The sequence below is a fragment of the Peromyscus maniculatus genome, chromosome 8 (assembly GCF_049852395.1).
Source record: "Peromyscus maniculatus bairdii isolate BWxNUB_F1_BW_parent chromosome 8, HU_Pman_BW_mat_3.1, whole genome shotgun sequence".
Taxonomy (NCBI): Eukaryota; Metazoa; Chordata; class Mammalia; order Rodentia; family Cricetidae; genus Peromyscus; species Peromyscus maniculatus.
In genome coordinates, this window is record NC_134859.1 from 16,747,620 (window position 1) to 16,758,093 (window position 10,474).

At 46.3% G+C, this 10,474-nt stretch overlaps 1 long non-coding RNA gene across 1 annotated transcript; it reads right to left on the reverse strand.

The window, feature by feature from the left end:
* Positions 1 to 488: 488 nt before the first annotated feature.
* Positions 489 to 9,607, reverse strand: LOC143274542 (uncharacterized). Its single transcript, XR_013053190.1, has 3 exons — positions 9,324 to 9,607; positions 5,502 to 5,736; positions 489 to 730 (listed from the first exon to the last, which is right to left on the reverse strand). It is a non-coding gene; the product is annotated as an uncharacterized LOC143274542 (long non-coding RNA).
* Between the last annotated feature and the right edge of the window lie 867 nt (positions 9,608 to 10,474).

Consider the following 10,474-nt stretch of genomic DNA (forward strand, 5'->3'; position numbering starts at 1 on the left):
GCTGCTGTGTCCCTTTGGAGACCCCGGCAGGTTTGTGCAGTGACACTGCCCTCGCGCCCGCCCGATCCCTCTGGGTTCCTCTTGGTTAAAGGCATGCAGCCGCATTGCTGCTTAATGCGTGGGCAGTGCTCTGCCTCTGCCCGTAGGAGGCGGTGGCCTGGCTCAGAGAACGGGGCCACCACGTGTGCAGCCCAGCTCTGCCCCGGAGCCGCCTCGGAAGCCCGCACCAGAGCTGCAGGGAAGCCCCTGGGTGTCTGCAGAGCAGGTGGCCTCCATCTGAACACCCAGCCCTGTCAGCTGTTGAGAGCCCTAGTTGGAAGAAGCATTCCAGGGACATTCCTTCTGTCTGGAGCAGGGACTTGGCCTGAACCTTGAACCAAAAAAACCAGAACAAGCTGCACCAATTTGCCCCACCTCAAAACAAATGCCTTTTTTTTTCTTTCTTTTCTTTTCTTTTTTTTTAAATATCGCTGAGAACAAAACCTGAGTTCTGGGGTTGTCATGCTTTGTTTTCCTACTGGGGAACAGTTAGGGAACAAGACTAAACTGGATCTTCTGACTGACTGAGGGGAGGAAGAGGGCCTCCCACGGGCCTTAGGTGTATTCAGTTACCTCCCATGCAGGCCGACACTAGCAGGCAGGACGAGGTCTGCAGAGATTGCGTGAGGGTGTCTGCAGGCTGGAGAGGCCGAGGTGACTGGGGAGGTCCTGGGGATGGTGTGGAGGGAGCCTGTGTGGAGGGAGAAATGGGTGGTGTTAGAAGCCTCCTGGCAGCCACAGGAGAGGGTGCGGAAGCCCCCAGATGAAACTGGCCCACGACACACCCTTCTTCTTTAAGAAAAGTGGTTGCTTCTTCTGTGTCACATGACCTTTTCACCCTGACATGCACAATGGCACCGAAGAAAACACCTTCCCACAATGCCACTCCTGACTCCAGGGACTTTTACCGCTCTGTGTATTCATCTCTTTCATGTCACTGGTGGTGTTTTTCTGTCTGCTTAGCAACCGCACCTGAATCGACTGATATTTTACCTATGTCTTCTCCCTGTGGCCCGAAGTCAGCACCCTGAGACCCAGACCGCAGCCTGGCAGGATTTCCACCCTGCTGGGGCCAGCTGCCAAGTGTTTTTTTAATCTAAGCTGTTCTGTTTAGCAATAAAGACTTGGGAGTCAGATGTTGGGGTGAAAACCTGCTAGATCAGAGAAGCTGAGAAGCAACCAGCTGACCTTCGTTTCTGGCCTGAGACCCAGCAAGAGATGCGTCTCTCCACTTGTCCCAAACCAAAAAGACATGAACCTCTAAGTCCCTCCCTCTCCTTACTGTGTCAATTGCTGGGTCCTCCATACTCTCTATGACTAATTATTGTCAACTAGTCATTGGCTCTGCCCCCTGATCCAGGGTTAATTTTATTAACACAGACTCAGCGTTTCACTGTGTGATCAAATATCCCAAAAGCACACTGTGAAAAGAAATACCTGATAGAAACTTACAGGAGGAATGACTTGTCTGAGCTCACAGTTTCAGAAGGATTTCAGTCCAGCAAGGCAGTTAGGCAGACTGGCAGGCTCAGCCCTGTCTTTGGTCAGGTGGGAGGAAGGGGGCCTGTGGTATCAGCTTGTTCACATGATATAGACCAAAAGCAGAGGCAGAAGGCCAGAGGCAGAAGGCCAGAGGCAGAGGTGAGCGCGCATGTCAAAGGCTATCCCCAGGCCAGCTACTTCTACCAGCCAGGTCCCACCTTCTATAGGTCCCACAGTTTCCACAACAGCACCAAGAGCAGAGCAAGCAAGGTTCATTACTGCTCTAAGAAGATGCCTCCCTAGAAATACTGTCAGATTCTTCTAGAAGCTTGAGTGTTGCTGGAGAATTTCTCTCCAGCTCCCACCAAGTCCCGCCAAGTCCTGCCAGTCCCGGAGCCCACTTATAAAATAAACACACAGACTCTTACATTATTTAAACTGCTTGGCCATTAGCTCAGGCCTATCATTGTCTAGCTCTTACTCTTATATTCAGCCCATTTCTATTAATCTTTACTTTGCCACGTGGCTCGTGGCTTACTGGTACTTTACATCTTCCTTGTCCTGGCGGAGGCTCCAGGAGGTCTCTCTTTCCTTCCTCCTTCCTCAATTCTCCTCTCTCCTTGTCCCGCCTATACTTCCTGCCTGGTCACTGGCCAATCAGTGCTTTATTTATATAGAGCGATATCCACAGCACTTGAGTCTGGAGACTGACTGAATTTGCTTCCTGACCGCCTTCACTTCCTCTGGATCCCCCCAGCTAGCCTGGGATCTGAACCAGTCTACCCAATACACACAACCTCAGCTGAGGCTGCCGGGGAAACTGTGTTTGCTTACCGTCATAATGGACCCAAAGCCAGTCCACAGAAAGGCCTTCTTGGCTCTGTTACCCTACACAGGTTGCTCAGCCTCTCTGAGTCCCGACACCCTTCTGTACTGAATGAAGTTAGTGCTCTCCTTCAGAAGGGTCATTGGGAATGAATGGGCCACGGTAACTCAAAACTCACGACCTTGCCTGGCACAGGGTCCCTTTTCTTCATCTGAAGACAGCAATTGCATGATGGGTGTGGGGGAGCTAGTGTCACAAGTCACATTTGGCTGAGTTCAATCAGGGTTCTGTAAAAAGGTTAAATTTAGTTCAGATGTAAATTTAGCGAATAAATGTGGTTTGGGGTCCAATCCCCGCCCCCTTTCTGTTTAATGGCTTGGTTCAGTCTCTGTCTCCCAGAGCAATCATCCACACAGCACTAATTAAGACATCTATGGAGCTCCCCAAAGCGAAATTCCAAAACCCAGATGCCTGCCAAAGCATTCTGGAACTTATCACATGTTTCTTTCATATGCTCGGTACCACTCAGTACAGCGCTGGCCCTTCACGGCAGTGGGCAGCCTGAGCATGGAGTGCCCCACCAGATGTATTCCCAGTGCCACGCCACTAACTCTGAGCCCCTCCCCAGTTTCTCGGTTCCTAAGGAGAAAAAGCCTAAGATTTAATCATTTTTTACCATGAGGAAAAGGCTTCGGAAAAATAAAGTTAAATAAAAAATAAACACGCTTCCCAGGACGACGGCCACCCTGCTAACCGCTGAGGTTAAGCTGACTCGGACTGGGGCATGAAGGAGAAAAGAGACAGCGGATAGGCACATGTGAAAAGTGATGGCTGAGGGGAAATGGGGCAGTGCACACAGGCAGGAGATGTCTGCTGTTACGATTCGAATCTGCGACATCCTCAGGCTCGCATCCAGCTTCTCAAGACTGTGGAGTCTGGAGAAGGGGAGGCCTGGCAGACAGAGGTGTGTCAGTAGATGGTCAGCCTATGAAGGTCAGACCTGTGTCTCTGGTTTGCTAGCTCTGCTTCCTAGTCCGCTGGCATGTTAACAAGTCCCTGTCCCATGTGTCTGCCACCGGGGACAGAGCACCTCTGTTCTGCCGTCCCACCATGGTGGACAAAAAGCTTTCTGAAAGCGTGAGCCCGGACACCTCTCCCCACCTCAGTTGTTTCTGTATTAGGTTTCAGTTGTTAGGTATTTTGTCACCTTGATGAAAGAAGGCTTCAAGGGATTCTGGAATGTTTTATAAAACCAATCTTCATAACAAAATGATGTATGGTGCCTGTGTCATAAGAATCAGGTACTTGAGAGGTTGCCAGATATGTGTGTTTGTAAGTTTGAAGTACCTTATTGGAAAGCTCTGTTTTGAAAGGACTTGGGGAAGAGAAAGAGGCTGAACTTAAAAAAAAAAAAAAAAAGATTGTGTCCTGTAAGTCTTTGCTAGCACAGGGAGCTTGTTCTATGTCATGGGATCATGGGTATTGAAATATGCCATGGATTTGAGTGGATGACTGAGTATACCACTGAGATAAAAGTTGTAACTGCTTTCCCCCACTTAAGGAGCTTACACATTTAACCCATGGACATCATATTGCCACAGGTGAAATCCAGCTGCTTGCCAGAGCATTCTGGAACGTGAAGTGTTAGACCCTGGTCAAGTTTTGGGACCCCTGCACTTCTTTGGGGGTGATAGTTTTTATTCACTCTTTCCAGCTTACTTCTCAAGATTGTCCCCAGGGGAGAAAAGTGTTTGTGCAGTGCTGTGCATTGTCTTTTTGTATGCTGTAACTATGTGTTACTCCCATTGACTAATAAATAATGCCTGCATAGGCCTATGGCAGGGAGCCAGGCAGGAAGATCCAAGAGAGATAGGAAAAGGAGAAAGGAGAGGCAGAGAAGAGACACCAGCCTGCCACCCAAGAACAACATGCCAGCACACCATAGAACATGTGGCAAAACATAGATTAATAGAAATGGGTGAATTAAAGTTATCAGAGCTAACTAGCAAGAAGCCAGAGCCATTAGGCCATTCAGTTTGTAAATAATATAAGCCTCTGTGTGCTTACTTGCTCGAGCGACTGCAGGATGGGCGGGACACAGGAAAACTTCTGACTACAGTGTATTTGCTGCCCACAGGCCGACTCTCTTTTGCAATCCATAGCCAACATAAAGCTCCCAGGTTCTAGAAGAACTCCATGTCACAAAAGTGGCCCTTCACACTTAGCCTTGTTTGTGAGGGTCATGTGAGTGTTCTCAGAACCTGGACCCAGGGTCCTCCATGGACTTCTGGTGATGGTCTGTGGGAACCAGGGTGGGGCAGGGTAGTGAGTTCATGTCCAGTGGCATAGGTGAGCTCTAATTCATATCCAAGGTGGTCAAGGACTAGGGGAGCACTATTTATGGAGCCTTGAACCCCTTCATTATGAGACAGTGCCATTCAGATGTCTTTTTTGGGTATGTGTTGAGGTATGTAATTAGCTTGCCCTTGGCTTTGAGCTTTCAGAACACAGAGAGGCTCGTGCATGAGGATCTCACACATCTAGCTGCCCTGTCTGATTATGGGAAAAGTGACAGGGTGACCTTAGCTAGTCTTTCCATACTTGTCCCAGACAAAACCAAGGGGTCCAAGTTCAGGTGACACTCAGAAGCCGGGAACATACTTCTTTGAAAGGACTGTCTTTTTAGTCTTCTATGAGTGGTGATGTGCCTGCTTCAAATGTTACTGAATAAATAGAAGAGCGCTCTGTGGTTAAAGCTGCAATGGTCAGAATGACAAAACAAAGACAGTCAGTGCTGTATGACTCAGGTTACAGAGGGGGTATATCCACAAGTCCTCATGGCTGTGAATAAATGATCAATAAGTTAATAAGTGGGAAGAAGAGGCCTAACTCCTAAAGAGAAAAATTCCAAGAATTCCTGTAGCTACCCACTTTAAAGGGGGTGAAATGTCACTCCCCTGTTCCTCAGATGTGAGTTATAGGGTTAGGTGACTTCATTGTGGTGTGAATGTCACATTGAAGGTTTATTTAAAAAAACCTAGGTGGTCTAGCCTATTAACAGACAACACACTTAAGCTACACAGTATACACCCTTGTGCAGGTAGGTTGTTGACAGAATGCCATTGTGTGACATGTGACTCCATTCAATACAGACCTCTCCATTCAAACATTCATTCGTGAATGAATTCACATCTTTCCTCAGAGGCTTCACACAGGTTCTGGGATGTCAACTTTCACAATCTCTTTGGGAGCTCTATGTGGGGAAGCTCCTGGCCATGAGTCTTCTTTTGGTCGGGGTCACATGAAGTGCGTGGTACCCAGGACCACAGGATACTATAGGGCTATGCTGTCCAAAGTGGTGGCCCTGCGAAGCCACTGAGAACTTGGTGCTGAAAGCAGAAAAAACACAGCAGATGTAGATACTCAGTGTTGCTCCTCACTAGTCCTTTATGCTGATCGTGTTGAATGGACAGTGTTTGAATATGCAGGACTAAATAAATACATTACTGAGTTTAAGTTACCCTACTTATTTTTCTTGTTGTTTCTTCTCATCCTCCTCCTTCTCCTTACACTGTTTTGGTTTATTGAGACAGGGTCTCTTGTAGCCGAGGATGGCCTCAAACTCATTATAAAGCTGAAGATGACTTGAGTTCTTAAGCCAGTTTGCCTAGTTTATGTGGTGCTAGAAACCAACCCCAGGCTTTGAGGATGCTAGAGCACATATGTCTTTCTATTTTAAAATATGGCTAAGGGCTGGGGTCATAGCCCAGTGGTAGAATGACTGCCCAGTATGCCCGAAGCCCCAAGTTCAATTACAAGTACTACAAAAACAAAGCAAATGATGTGGGATGCAATGAAGGCAGAGTGAAAAGATCATTTCATAGCTACATTGAAACAATCAGAAAGATGTCAAATAAATCACTAAACAATGTACCTTGGAGTCTTGTAAAAATGTGAGTAAGCCAAACTAAAAGTCAGTGAGTGGAAAGAAACAATGCAGGGCAAGAATTAATGAAATGAAAATAAAAAAACAATGTAAAGAATCAATGAAACCAAGAGTTGCGTCTTTGACCCAATAAGCAAGATTGACAAAACTTTAGTGAAATGAGCCAAAAGAAAGAGAAGATGCAAATAAACAAAATTGGAGGTGAAAAATGAGTCATCACAACAGATATCAATGAAATTCAGAAAATCATTAGGATTACTTTGCAACTAAAACTAGATGAAGACACGAGAAAGAAATTATAGATCAATATCCTTGATGAACACGGTTGCAAATGTTTTCAATAAAATACTTGTGTGGTGATATATTGTATACCCTAATAAAATTTACCTGAAGATCAGAGCCACTAGATTAAACATAGAGGTCAGGCAGTGATGGCACACAACTTTAATCCCAGCACTCAGGAGGCAGAGATCTGTCTGGATCTCTGTGAGTTCAAAGCCACCCTGAACTAAATTGACTCATTCTAGGAGAAAAAACAGAGCCAGGCAGTGGTGGCACACACTTTTAATCCTAGTACTGGGAAGCACACATGCCTTCAATCCTAGGAAGTAATGGCTGGGCAGAGAAAGGTATATATGGCATGAGGAGACAGGAACTACAGGCTTTTCAGCTGAGGAATCCCTTTCAGCTAAAGACCTTTCGGCTAGAAAGCCTTTTCAGGATGAGGAGTTGGTGAGAGAGTTGGTAAGAGGTGGTGGCTGTGGCTTGTTCCTTTGTCTCCCTGATCGTCAGGTAAATTTTAATAGGGTACACAATATATTACCACATACTTGCAAGTCAAATTCAAGGACACATCAAAAAGTTCATTTACTGGATCAAGTTAGCTTCATTCTAGAGATGTAGGGATGGTTCAAAATATGCAAATCAGGAAATGTAATATATCACATAAACTAAGCCAAAGATAGAATCACATGACTATTTCAGCAGCTGCCAAAAGGCTTTTGACAAAAATCCAACGCCACGTACAATAAAAGCCCTGAAGAGACTAGGAATAGAAGGGAAATTATCTCAACATAAAGTCTATATAGGACAAACCTGTAGCCAGCATCACACTAAATGGAAATATGGAAATACTTTGAGTATTTCCATTTAGGTCAAGAAGAAGATAAAGTGTATGCTTCCTCCACTCTTCTTCACTATGGTATTTGCAACCTCAGCTAGAGTAATAAAGCAAGAGAAGGAAATAAAAGGAACATGAACAGGAAAGGAGGACGGACACACACACACACACACACACACACACACACGTAATCTGTGTGTGTGTGTGTGTGTGTGTGTGTGTGTGTGTGTGTGTTTGTGTGTGTGTGTGTGTGTGTTGGACAGAGAACAGCCTTGAGTTGAGACAGAATCTTTCATTAGCCTACAACTTACCAACTAGGCTGGGCTGGTTGGCCAGCAAGTCCTAGGGATCTGCTTATCTCTACATCCCCAGCGCTGGAAACAAGGGTATCACCATGCCCTCCCTGCCATTCTTTTTAACATGGATTCAGGAGATCAAACTCAAGTTCTCTTGCAAGACAAACATTTTATCAACTGATCTGTCTCTTTAGCCCATCCCAGAAAATTCTTAGATTTGATAAACACCTTGAGCAAAGTGTCAGGATACAAAATTAACACAAAACATCAGTAGCTTTCTTACATATAAGAACAAACATGCTGAGAAAGAAATCAGGGAAACAACCTTATTGACAATTCCCTTAAAATTCCCTTAGAATAAACCCATGGAGTAAGTGAAAGATCTCTACAATGGACACGATACAACACCGAGGAAAGAAATCAAAGATCTTCAATCAGAAGATGGGAAGCCCCCACAGTCATGGACTGGATGAATTACCACTGTGAGAACATCCATCCTCCTAGAAGTGGTCTGCAGATTCACTCCCCACCCAAATCCCAATGCAGTTCATAAAAGAAGAGGAAGGATAAAAAAGGAGAGCATAGGGTGTGGATGGGCAGTGTGAGCACACAGTGTATAACATAGGGTGTGGATGGGCAGTGTGAGCACAGAGTGTGTAATAGGGTGTGGATGGGCAGTGTGAGCACACAGTGTATAACATATGGTGTGGATGGGCAGTGTGAGCACACAGTGTATAACATATGGTGTGGATGGGCAGTGTGAGCACACAGTGTGTAATAGGGTGTGGATGGGCAGTGTGAGCACACAGTGTGTACACCATGTGAGAGCATCCTCTTGTAACTCAGTGCTAGATCCAGTCAGTATAAGCAATCAAAGAATTTTAAATAATATGGCTGTGGGACTTTCGAGATTACAGTCATATGTATCAGGATTCCTAGAGGATTGGTCCCTAGAGGACCCCCAGCAGATAGTGAAATCCATGGTCACTTAAGTCCTTCATATAAAATGGCACTCTATGTGATTCCTGCACACCTTCCTGTCTGCTTTGCCATCTCTAGATTACACAGTGTCAAGTGACCTGTGAATGTAACTCCAATAGTTGCTAGGTCTGTTGGGGAATAATGACCCAGAAGTCCATACACCCTTGGTATGTTTAAAAACGATTTTCCTTCTGAGAGTGATAGAGTCCACACATGTGGGGTCTGTGGGGCAGAGGGGCAAACAAGGCTGCTGTCTAGGAAAGTGATGTGGGTGAGCATACATTTTGGGAAATGCTCCATAGTGACTCCCTCCCGGAAAGCAGGAAGACTCAGGAACACACTGGATATGAGCTCTGAAGGACGGGAGTCTGTCTGTGCAAGCCCTGGATGTGACCTGGATGGGGAGGACGAACAGAGGTACTTCTCGTCACTCAGTCCTGCCTGCTGTTTGGCGCCCGGGCAAACTGTTGCAATCCTCAGTGAGGCTTCCTCTCACCTAGCTCAGAGTCACCATCTGCCAGTTGATCTGGGTCACATCATGATGAAAGCCACAGCTGGTATCCCCTCCATTCCACAAATCTCACACCCTGTAGATTCCACCAAGCTCAAATGGAAAATATTTCCTAAACATACCAAACGTGTATGAACTTCCTCTTGGCTCTCCTACTGCTTAAGCTCTGCCGTATAGCAGCTATCTCCACTGCGTCTGCATGTTGTTAGACGTAGTTTTCTTCATAGAGCCTTCTTTTTTTCTGCCTGAAATTCATCTTGAGCATCTAGCTGGGTCCTGAGAGGAAACAAGGCACTGGAAATGTCTGCTTTGAGGGTTTTAATAAAGGTCTGCTTAAAAGGGGGGAACCAGCTACAATCCACAGCCCCAGAGAGGCTAAAAGGAGAGCCCAAAGAGGAACAGGGACACGTGGATTTCCCTGAGAAGGGGAAATAGAAGAGATCTACAGCATAGACTGGGGGCCAGCGGGGATGGGAACTTGAGGGATTGGGTTGGGGGTACTGGAGCGGGAGAGTAATGAAAGAGACGTCTTGACGCGGGGAGGGGCACATTTTGGGGTCAGATAAAAACCTTGTAAAAGGGAAACTCCCAGAAATCTACAAGAATGACCTCAACTAAGACTACTAGCAATAGTGGATACATAGCTTGAACTGGCCAACTCCTGTAATCAGATTGGTGACTATCCTAATTATCATCAGAGAGACTTCATCCAGTGACTGATGGAAACAGATGCAGAGATCCACAGCCAAGCACTGGGCTGAGCTCCGGGAATCCTGTTGAAGAGAGGGAGGAAGGATTGTACGAGCCAGTGGGTCAAGGTCATCACAAGAGAACCCACAGAAACAACTAACCTGGGCTCATAGGAGCTCACAGACTGTGGACTGACAGCTAGGGAGCTGAATGGGACTGACCTAGGCCCTCTACATATGTGTGACAGTTGTGTGACTTGATCTACTTGCAGGACTCCTACTGGTGGGAGCAGGGCCTGTCCCTAATGCTTTGGCTGACTTCCAGGAACCTACTCCTCATACTGGGTTGCCTTGCCCAACCTTAATACAAGGGGAGGAATTTAGTCCGACCTCAACTTGATAATCATGCTTTGTTGACACCCATGGGAGGCCTGCCCCTTTCTGAACAGAAACAGAGGAAGAGTGCATTAAGAGGGTGCAACGGGGAGAGAATGGAGGAGAGGAGGGAGGGGAAGCTGTGGTTGAGATGTAAAATGTCTATATTTAATTAATAAAAACGGGAGGGGGAACCAGGGTTTAGAGAG